This window comes from Silene latifolia, chromosome Y (assembly GCF_048544455.1).
Source record: "Silene latifolia isolate original U9 population chromosome Y, ASM4854445v1, whole genome shotgun sequence".
In the NCBI taxonomy this organism is placed as follows: Eukaryota; Viridiplantae; Streptophyta; class Magnoliopsida; order Caryophyllales; family Caryophyllaceae; genus Silene; species Silene latifolia.
Genome location: NC_133538.1, coordinates 31,197,332 through 31,208,528, shown reverse-complemented (window position 1 = coordinate 31,208,528; position 11,197 = coordinate 31,197,332). Strand labels below are relative to the sequence as shown.

General features: G+C 36.5%; 1 long non-coding RNA gene across 1 annotated transcript; it reads left to right on the top strand.

Annotated features, from left to right (window-relative positions):
* The first annotated feature begins 9,579 nt into the window (after positions 1-9,579).
* On the top strand, positions 9,580-10,969 carry LOC141627342 (uncharacterized). Its single transcript, XR_012536910.1, has 3 exons — positions 9,580-9,735; positions 9,835-9,902; positions 10,886-10,969. It is a non-coding gene; the product is annotated as an uncharacterized LOC141627342 (long non-coding RNA).
* Positions 10,970-11,197: the final 228 nt, after the last annotated feature.

Genomic DNA, 11,197 nt, shown 5'->3' with positions numbered 1-11,197 from the left:
TCTATCTCTTCACCCATAGCAGCAAGCCATTGCAACGACTCACTACTGACAATTGCTTCTTTATAAGATAATGGTTCTTCAGACTGAATGTCATCAGCTACCTGTAATGCATAACCAACCATCTCCTCAACATAAAAATTATTGCCACGAACTTTGCGGCCCTCAAGCTCCTCAATAAACCTACTAGTCTTCTTACTTACACGTTTAGGCAAGTCAATAGGATCAGTTGGTTGATTAGAAGATTCACCCTGCTGACTTTCCTCATTAACTGGAGTAGTAGTCATAGGACTAGAAATAACTGGTTCCGCATCCTCCTTGATCACAGTTCGTGGTAACATAGATAAAACGGCAGGAGCCACCTTAAACTCCACCTCTTCCTCGACCCTATTATCCTTTTCAACACCCTTGGACACCCCTTTAGAAATAAACATGGAATTTTCATCAAAGGTAACATCCCTGCTAATAATAACACGACCCTCTGACGCAGACAAAATAATTGAACCCCTTAACTCCATCTCCATATCCTAGAAAGCACCCCTTCCTTGCCCTTGGATCTAACTTACTATCTTTTACATGATAATAAACTACACATCCAAAGACTCTAAGTGTAAAATAATCCGGTACATTGCCGCTCCATAACTCATAAGGAATCTTGCAGTTTATTCCCATATGAGGCCCACGATTGATCAAGTAACAAGCTGTAAGAACAGCTTCACTCCACTACCTTCTAGCAAGACCTGCATTAGAGAGCATGTATCGAACTCTCTCTAACAGTGTCTGGTTCACTCGTTTTGCTACACCGTTCCGATGTGGTGTACCCCAGATGGTATGATGCCTTCATATACCTTCATTCTTACAAAACTCATTGAATTATCCTAAACAAAATTCCAAACCATTGTCCGTTCGTAGCTTCTTGATATTCTTACCTTTCTGATTTTCCATCAAAGCCTTCCATTGCACAAAGACTTTAAAAGCCTCACTCTTATGCTTAAGCAACCTAAGCTATGTGTACCTGGAATAGTCATTAATAAATGTAACAAAATAACAATAACATCCCATATCTTCAACTCGAGCAGGCCCCCAACAATCTAAATGGATATAATCAAGGACTTCTTTTGTTGTATGAATACCCTTGCTAAATTTAGATCTGTGTTTCTTACCAAACACATAATGTTCACAAAACTCAAGGTTCCTCACCTTGACACCGTAAAGAAGATCCCTCTTGGACAATAGTTGCATTCCTCTATCACCCATATGACCAAGCCTCTTATTCCAAAGGTTAGTCATCTCTCCGTGATTTACGGATGCACAAACCGCAGAACTAGTCAGTGTTTCACCTTGAAATACATACAAGGTATTTTGTTTGACACCTTTCAGAACCAAACGAGAACCCTTTGTGACAGACAAAATCTTCCCTTTACTCTGGAACTCATATCCTAAATCACTTAATGAACCAAGTGACATAAGATTCTTCCCCAAAGCTGGAACATGCCTTACATTAGTCAAAGTACACTTCTTACCCTCAGCAGTCTTCACCTTGATCGACCCAATACCCACTACCTCACAAGTAGCATTGATAAGGCTAAAGTGGTACCACCTAATCAAAGTAAATCTATCTCAGAACTATCAAAATAGCTAGTGGTAAGACAGGTATCGAATCCACAGGAAGGCAGTAATAATCTGTTTGCTAATATTTAAAGTGTCTTAAGGTAACAATTTATGGGGGTTTTGGTTTGTTTGTTTTCTATCAACTAATAGCAAGTAATTAAAAGATGATTAACAATAATATTAAAGAGTCTAGGATTCCGGTTCACTAGGTCAATTATATGGGGTTTATTTAATCAATTGTTAGGTCAATAAAACTATCTAAGGTCACAAGATTGATTAATTCTATTATGTCCTTTAGATTAAGTCTAACATGCAATCGCTAATATTAAACACAATCTATTTGATTATCATGACCTATAATAATTCTAACCTGTCGTTGAAAGCATTAATTCGCTACACTAATTATCGATTCAGGCCTAAATCAAATAACTAGAATAAGAACAACAATGAAACGATAGTTTATATGAAATTACTAACAATCAATTAATTATTCCCCTTTCTAATCAACCTAGATCCCCTTCATCCTAGATGAATGATTTAGCTACTCATAGTAAATTGAACAATAACAATAAAGATTGATAACAACATAATTGAAGACATTAAATAACAATAATGAATTAAAAGCATAAAACTTGAATAATAAATTAATGAAGAACGATTAGTACCTTGGTAATTAATGAGGAAAGATTAAAGAACAAAGTATGAAAGCTAAAGTATTTTTCCAGCCGTCGAAAAGTAATAAAAGCGTAACCTAATAAATCCTACGAGTTTAGAATATATATTACTAACCAGACGTGTTTTAGGAAAATACGGAAAGTATACTATAAAAGAGGTTCCTCGATCGAGCCTCAACATACTCGATCGAGGAAGGTTACTCGATCGAGCCTTCCTCTACTCGATCGAGGAAGCAAGTCCAGCATGCTTGATTTCGTCTTAACTTCTCTTTTCGTCTTCAAGTCTCCTCGTTTCTCGTGCCATGCCTAGTGTATTACATTATGCCATAACCGCAATGCTCATCTTAACTTAATTCATCTCGTAATGCGTCATTTATGCATTAAAACATAAAGAAGCGGCAGTATCGACATTTCGCTAATAAAGGCATATAAATGATATACTAGGCACGAAAACGGTATATAAAACAACATGAAAGGAGTTATAAAAGTGATACATCAAACTCCCCCAAACCAAACCTTTGCTTGTCCCTAAGCAAAGCAATCAAACCATACAAAAGACAAACATACAAATGGTGAATGAATAACTCAGAGCAAATGTCAAGCTCATACAAATCCCAGCTATCCATATCTATAACAAAGTACTGACCAAAATTTTGCCAATAAAACAAATTCAAAGGCACGGGTAATAGAATAACGCATCTCAACTCAAGATGTGACATGATACCGAGACTCAGCCAAATACTTTTCAATCTTGCAAGACAAATTAGTTGGATTCTCGCGGTTTTACTCATGCTCTCATAAGGGGTGAGATATATATAAGATAGAAAGAATTAAGACACTCACTCAACTTATCAAACATGCATGCAATCTAATGTGATAGAAATTTCCCCAACTAGTACATATTCAGAATAAAGACTAAGCACATGTTTCAAGGACAATAAGGTGGCAAATGGGCAAGGGTATAGAAGTGGTTTGTGTCGAAAAACGTATGGATATGTGTGGCTAAGACGGTAGTCGCATCGCTAAACCAATAACCAGATCTAATAAAAATAATTATAATCATCCCAACTAGAGAAATCATCTCAAATGAGAGAATATATATATATATATATATAAAAAAAAAAAAAAAAAAAAAAAAAAAAAAAAAAAAAAACTCTCCAAAAGTGCATTAGGCCCTAGTATATACCACTTATGATCTCCTAATAAAACCGATGAAGTAATTCTTTTTTTCTTTCTTTTTCTTTCTCTTTTTTCGGATTTTTTTTTCTTTTTTTCTTCTTTGCTTCATAATTCTCTTTTTTTTCAACATAGGAGATCAACACAATTGCTAACAAAATTAAAGCTCCTACCCACATGACATAAAAGTCTCAATCTTAACCAAAGTAGCTAAAATAACATGAGACTCAAGCAACTGTGACTGTCCCGAAAAGCTAGGCAAATTCTAGATTGTAGCTATGAAATAGGATATGAAATGGCTACAAGGTTCAAACGGGCTAACAAAACAAGGTAATGTATGGCTTATTTGAACGGTAAGAACCGCCTTTCCTCATGTACTCAATCATTTGAATGCGCAAAAAGTTAAGAAATTAATGTCACACTTATGCAGTTTCATATTACATATTCCACAAGGAGACCACACTCTTTAGCCTAAATAAAAAATGAGACCAGTTTATTAATGTTCCTGGCCTAGGAAGCTCTAAAGTCCTCAGAAATTTAAGAGGTTTACCAACATAATATTGTCAAATTTGCTTGGCATAAGGCATATTATGATGGTCAAGACTTGAGTTATGAGCTTTATTTTTCATAGCTAACATGTCAAAATAATGTACATGGATAAGTTAAGTGGGATTCAAATGCAAAGACAAAGCAAATTATCATCATTGCTAAACAAGTCACCAAGACTCGACCTAAAATAAATAAAAACATGTTTTTGTAATTTATAAATTTTTGAATTTTTATGGATTTTTGAATTTTTAAGGGCACACATCATAAATAAACCACACAACTGAAAGTAAATCACACAACATAAATAAATACTCTCCCCCAAACCGAGATGTCACAGTGTCCTCATTGTGACGCCTACAACAGAGCAATCACACAAAACCCAGCAACCTAAAGGACACTACTAACAAAGGGAAGAGGGAAATAACAAATACAATAAAATAAATACAAGGAAGGATAGTACCAGCTGTGTAGCAAAAGCTCCCCCAAACCAGCAGGAAAGTGAGGGATGTAGTGACCGGCTATCACTACTGCGCTCCATCATCATCATCATCAAGTCCACCATGGATAGCCTCATCTTACCCATCAATCTCCTCAAACATAGCCTACAACTCACGATCATGAACACGGCCACCTCGTCTACCACAGCCGCCTCCAGGAACAGCTGCTGCAGTAGAAGAAGAAGCTGCAAACTGGCCAAATGGCCCTCTCTGAGACAGAGGTACACCAACATCCTCTGGAAATACACTGGTGGGCTGGTAAGGGCGAACAAGAGTGTAGAATGGTCGACCCAGAGCACCATACTCCCTACTAAACTGCCCGTACTCCGCATGAGTAACACCATAAAGATGAAAAACACGACTCTCATCACCAGGTGTAGCGTAATAGCTCGGAGTAGTACCAGTATACTGACTTCCCTCTCAATAACTGGATCAAAAATGGTAGTGGCCTCCATCTGGTCCCATAACCGCCTCTCAGTCAAAGCGGTGTTAATACCTTGGTGAATCCTCACTTCCCTCTCAATAACTGGATCAAAAATGGTAACCATAGTGGGAAGTAGAAGCAACAGAAGGAGCAGAAGGCTGAGGCTGGTAAGAACCAGGCAAGTGGGTGGGAGGTCTACGACGCTGTCTATGGCGCCCTCCAGTAGTAGTTGTAGTGCTAGAGCCAGGTAAAGTAACCATGACCTCATCAGGAATCAGATAAGTGATGGGTGCAGGTCTCTGCCTAGACTTATTCTCCTCTAGAGGTGCGATTTCTGGCAATTTAGAGTTAGGCAATAACATGTAATAGTGATCCCTCACCTTCCAATAATGGTCCTTACCACCAATAATATCAATATAAGAGATGCCATAACGTAGATAATCATCATCTGCCAAAGGCTCAGGGTCCTCCATAGGCTCATAAGGAGCATCTCCCTTAAAATCACATAAAACCCTAGCAATCCGAGTAATAATGGCCCCGCAATCAAAATCCGCATACTTCCAAGTCATGCGATCTAAGGCGTGGCAAACAAGGGCTGGTGGAGAGAACTGGAAGGGCTCCTCCTGATAGGGGTTAAGGTAACTAGCTAAAATAAATACCTCTAAAGACGAGGCCTTACTCTTATCATGCCTCCCATACAACAGATAACTCAAATACCGCAAAAAGAGTCGAAGGCAGACATGCTGCACATCAAGCAATGCCATAGAACTGACATCTGCATCCGCAAAACCAGTAAACAAAGAAAAATATCGAACAACAGATAAGCCAGCAACATTATATAAGTCCCCATCAGTATGTTTATCTATACCTAGTATCTCAGAAAGCCGATCAAAAGTCAAAGACCGTTCAACATTTAACAATCTAAAACGGATCAAGTGTTGCTTTGGAAGATAAACATACGAAATGAGAAATTCAAGAGTTAAGGCATGATAAGATAATTCGTGCATAAGAAAGAGACCCTGCAACCCAAGTTCAATGAACATGCCAAACATGGTATCTTCAATTTTGAAAGTGTGCAAAATCTTACGGTCTACACACCGAGTTGGAAGCATCATCTTAGTAAACATTAATTCCACAAACTTGTCCCTTTGCTCCTTGTCCCGAAACTCAACAAAAGTAAACTCGTCAATAGGTAGTAGCTCCTCCTCTTCCTCATCGGAAGACTCTACTACCACGGGCTGACGAACAGGAGCGCGCCTCTCTCGTGGCCTCTTGCTACCTTGTCCACTAGTCGACATATCTGTAAAAAGACAAGTATATAATCACAAACCAATTTAATTGCCAAACAGCCCACGTTTTTAAGACCACATGAGTCGGAAAATTCGATTTTGAGCCCCAAAATCACACATAAACTATCTAAAAGGCAAGGGAATTGCAATTATATAACAAAAAGTGAAGATTCCAAGCAAATAAACACAATTTCTAACCAATTTAATGCTAAAATTCAACCCGGATTTTATGAACCCTAATTCCCAAATTTAAAAATTAGGCTTTTAATTCATCAAATAGAGGGATAATAAGCAAGGAAATAACAATTGTATATAATCAATGGAACATTCAAGGCAATAAACAAAAGATTTAAGCAAGAAAACTCAAGATTTTCGGACCAAAATAAGAGCAAAACGGGACTTACTTGCACAAATAAGAGCAATAAAATTCACAAATAAGCAGAAAGGAATGATTTAAATCACTAGCAAGCAATTTAGCACAGTATAGGATGAAGATTTGATGATGATATGAAGATATAGAGATGAGAGCATGAGTAAGAATGAGAGAATTAGGAAAGGTGAATGACGGAATGAACAAAAGAATAGAACAAATAGGAGAAAGAAAGGACGAAAAACCGGCTTGAGCAAACACGGAACCCAGTCCAACACAGTTCCTCGATCGAGCCTTACCCCACTCGATCGAGGCACCACTTTTCAGTTTGCCCAACTTTCGACATTTGATTGTTTTAATTAAACTTTTGGTTACTTGATCGAGCCCAATGAACAGTTGATCGAGCATGATGGTTCCTCGATCGAGCCTCTACTTACTCGATCGAGGAACTAGAATCTGTCCTTTTTTCCACAAATAAGTTAACGTGTCATCATGAAATCCGTCTTAAGCTGCAAAAATCCAATGAAATACGTTAAATTCTCTCCCTCACATCACTCAAAACATAGAAATAACTTAATTAAAATACGATTAATGAAATTTAAATTCCTAAATTACATAATATTACAATGCGAATTCCGAGCTACCTCTTGGTAGCGCTAGTTTAAGCGGTCCCGCACGACAGTAATACCTCACCAGTAAGAGGAATCAATGGCGAAGAGGCCAACAACCTCTATCACCCCAATATGGGCACCTTCATAGTAGATTTTCAATCGTTGCCCATTGACCGTGAAAGTCTTGTTAGAAATTATTATTCTCATTATACAACATATTCATATATGTTACAATTAATTTAGTCATAAATTAAATCTTGATCTTATGCATGCAAACATAATTAGAAAAGGGAATAAACCTTCATTCTTACATTGAGTTTTCGGATATATGGGCACAAATGAGTTCTCCTACTCACTTGTTCTTGAGCTTTCCTTACTAATGGAAGAACAAGGATTCAAGAATAGAATCCCTCACAAGGAATAATACCCAAGATAACCCCTTAAAAACTAATATTATTTGAACTAGAACAATATTAATTTTATTAAAAATGACCCAAAACAATGTTTTTGTCCTCTTGAAAATTTCGGCCAAGAGAGGATGAATTTTGGAGTTTTTATTTCTCTTTCTAAACTTCTATAAGTTATTTTGATGAATGAATAATATGATGCACCACACTAGTTATGATATTATGTGCTTAGTGATTATAAAGGGTAAAAACCCTTTGCTTGCATGGTTGGGAAACCGGGTATGGGGAAGGGGCTATGGCCAATGCATGAGCTTCAATTCTTCCCAAGAATTATAGGCATGCAAGGCTATGTATTAGGTCATATGATTATGCTTTCCACTTAACATAATTAACATAATTAAGCTTAATACTCCCTCCTTTTTTTCGGCACATATTTTGTAAAATAGAAAGTCCATTTTACACATTATTTTGTCAACTTGTCACATGTAACATGTTCCAAGACATTATGTGTATAAAATGTATTTTTAACAATTCATATTAATAAAATATGTCACTTATAAAATTAACCTAGTAATTCATAATTACTAGTACCAAAAAGTGTTTCCGAATTATAAACTACAATATTCTGTATTTATAATGATATATTCATTCCGTTTAAATTATTTCCGTAAACAACAATTTCATCCAAGTAATAAAACAATTTGATTACTTAGACCGTATCTAATTTAATCAAATTACAATGAGACACGTAAATATTACTTCCAAAATCGTCCATCAATTTTAAGTAATTTAATTAACCCGTATCGTTATACGATCAATTAAATAATCAATTAAGAGTGTTACCATTTAGGTATGACCTAAGGGGATCAACTGATCACCACTGTCGCACGACAGTAATGTCAAACTCTAGTCAGCCAATCATTACCGATATGTGTGGACTAGTTGACTGTAAAATATTACTTCCCACATGTATTCTTAAAATGAGACTTAAACATGTGATCATCATGATCGACAGTTGTGATCGCATTAATGTCGAAGGACACATATTCCAACAATCTCCCACTTGTCCTCGACAAGTGTGCGTCACCAATTCTCTTGTCCTATTACTATCTCCCACTCAATGCAAGGTGTCTTTCAGGTCGTACTTGCAAGTGATCATATCGAGAGTGGTTTCCTCGATCTGGAGAATAACTGATTGACCGGATTTATCTACCATAGATACCTTCCGAGCGTGGCCACGCATTTCCAGTTCATTACTCCTCGAGTGGCCCTGAGATATTGTTATAACCCTGAAAAGGGGTGGACAATTCCTATCGCACTGTAACACCCCGTATTTTAATAAGTTGGATAAAATTCTTTTAATTGCTACTTTATATTTAATTACGTTGGTTAACGATTTATATATTTATTTTCTCAGCTAATTAATTAATTTCATTATAATTCGTTACGTTAAATTTAATAATCGTTAATAAGTTCTTTTAAAAGTTAGCTCGAGTTTGTTTAGTTGACTTTTTATGGGTTCATGTAAATAGTTTTATTTATTTAATAACTTTTTGTTTCTTTCTAAGTCCCTTATCAAAGTCGAGCTAAGTGGGCTCTAGACGGATCAGTTAGCTATTTCGAGTTTGTTCCGCTAAATTAGCAAATATCTTTAAAAGCCGCTAATTTAGTTAAAATCTCTAATAATTCCGATTCGAGCTAATTTCGTATTATTTTAGTTAAGTAGCTGAGTTTATTTTATTTTCATTCATTAAATTTATTTATTATTGAGTATGTTTTATCTCGAAAAACTTTACTAAAATCGCTTCTATTTAACTCGAGACGATTTTAAAAACGAGCGAAATTACTTAACGATGAAGAAACGTACGTATAATTAATAGCTAGCAAGCTAGCTGGTGTCTCATTATTATTATTATTATTATATTTAGTATTACTAATATTATTTTGTTGTGACCCGTCACTTTCCCACTTTCATTTCTTCCTTTCCTTTTTCGTTTCTACCAGCAACAACAAACCCAGATCAAAACTCCATTTCCGTCGACATTCAACCTCAGATCCCGGCCCATTTCTCGATCAAATTCCGTAATTTCTGTACCACTCTCTTCCCCTTTCCTTCCTCCTCCTTTTAAGGTAAGAAAGTCTCCTTTTTGTAATGGTCTCGTCTTTCGCCGTCTTATAAAAGTGTCGTCTTTTAGCTTCTTTATTCCATTTTCTTACCCTTTTATGAAGGATTCGAAGACCCGGGGTAAGGCCCGTGCCTTGTGGACCGTTTATTCGAAGAATAAGGGGCGTTTAAGGTAACACGATTCTACCGATCCTATTATTATTACTATTGTTCGAGGTTGTATGTTTATGTGTTAATTTAGCCTTGTTAATTAATTGTTACTTTTAACTGGATTTGTCATTGGATTGTTGTTAATAATAGTAATAGTAGCTATATATTTATCAATCGTTTTTATTGTTTGTGAGATGGGTGGAGTGTGTCGTAGCCTTTAGATGGTCTCTTGGTATAGTATTGTGACTTTATCTGAGATATATTAGTAGATTGAAAGGATAGTAATGGTGGTTACGAGTTTGGTGAGTATGGACGAAATTTTAGCTCAATTGGAAATTGTGAGAGATAGCAATCTTGAATGTGAACGATGATAATCGTTATCCTTGCAGTGGCATTAGAATCTTATGAATTGCATGATTCCATAATAGTGGTAGTATGTTGAATACATTGTCCGACTTTGATTATGGTTATATAGTGAGTTGGTAATGTTGAACCTTGGTTGGATTTGTATCGTATTTTACTTATCGTTTCCTTCGACCTTGACTAGCGGGTGAGTAGCTTAAAGTTTTACTCTAAGTGTTGAGCATGGTTCATTATTGGACCTTTTGACAATATTGATATTGAAATTGAGATGGAAATCTGGTTACTATGGAGTATTATATTATAGGACGGAGTAATGAGAGAGATGGGGTAGAGAGTTGAGATTGAATTAATTTTTGGGACGAGAGTGACTTTTATAAGGTTGGCCTAGCAGCGGCCTGGCCGTGGCCTGCTGTAGCCTGGCCGTGGCCTGTTGTAGCCTAGCGGCATTTGGCACCGGGTTGGCCTAGCGTGGCCTTTGGCGTGCCCTTTGGCCGTGGCCTAGCTAAGTCGCGAGCTTGGGCCGTATATCTAAATTGTTTTGACGCTAGTTTGGTTTATTTAAAATATAATTAAATTAATTTACGTCTCATATTTTATATAACGATAATTCGTTAATATCGTCCTTTCACATAATTATTTTAGGTGACTCATATGTGGTTGAAGATGAAGAGTAATTTTGGGTTTTAGAAGCTTTCTCAAGTTTATTGCTTGTCTCTTTGCTAGCTTAAGGTAACTATTCCGAGTTACTCGACGAACTAATGTCACATTAGTAGTTAATGTGTGCCTGTTGTTTGTTAAGTGTTTAGGTGATTGATAACGTGTTACTTTCGTTTTTCACATGATAGAAATTAGAAATAGCATGAGAATAATATTGCGATAAATTTTGTAATTTGGGCCAAAGTAGGCCAAGACTCTGAGCTGGGCCAGATTGACCGAACGAGTTTGGTCAAACTA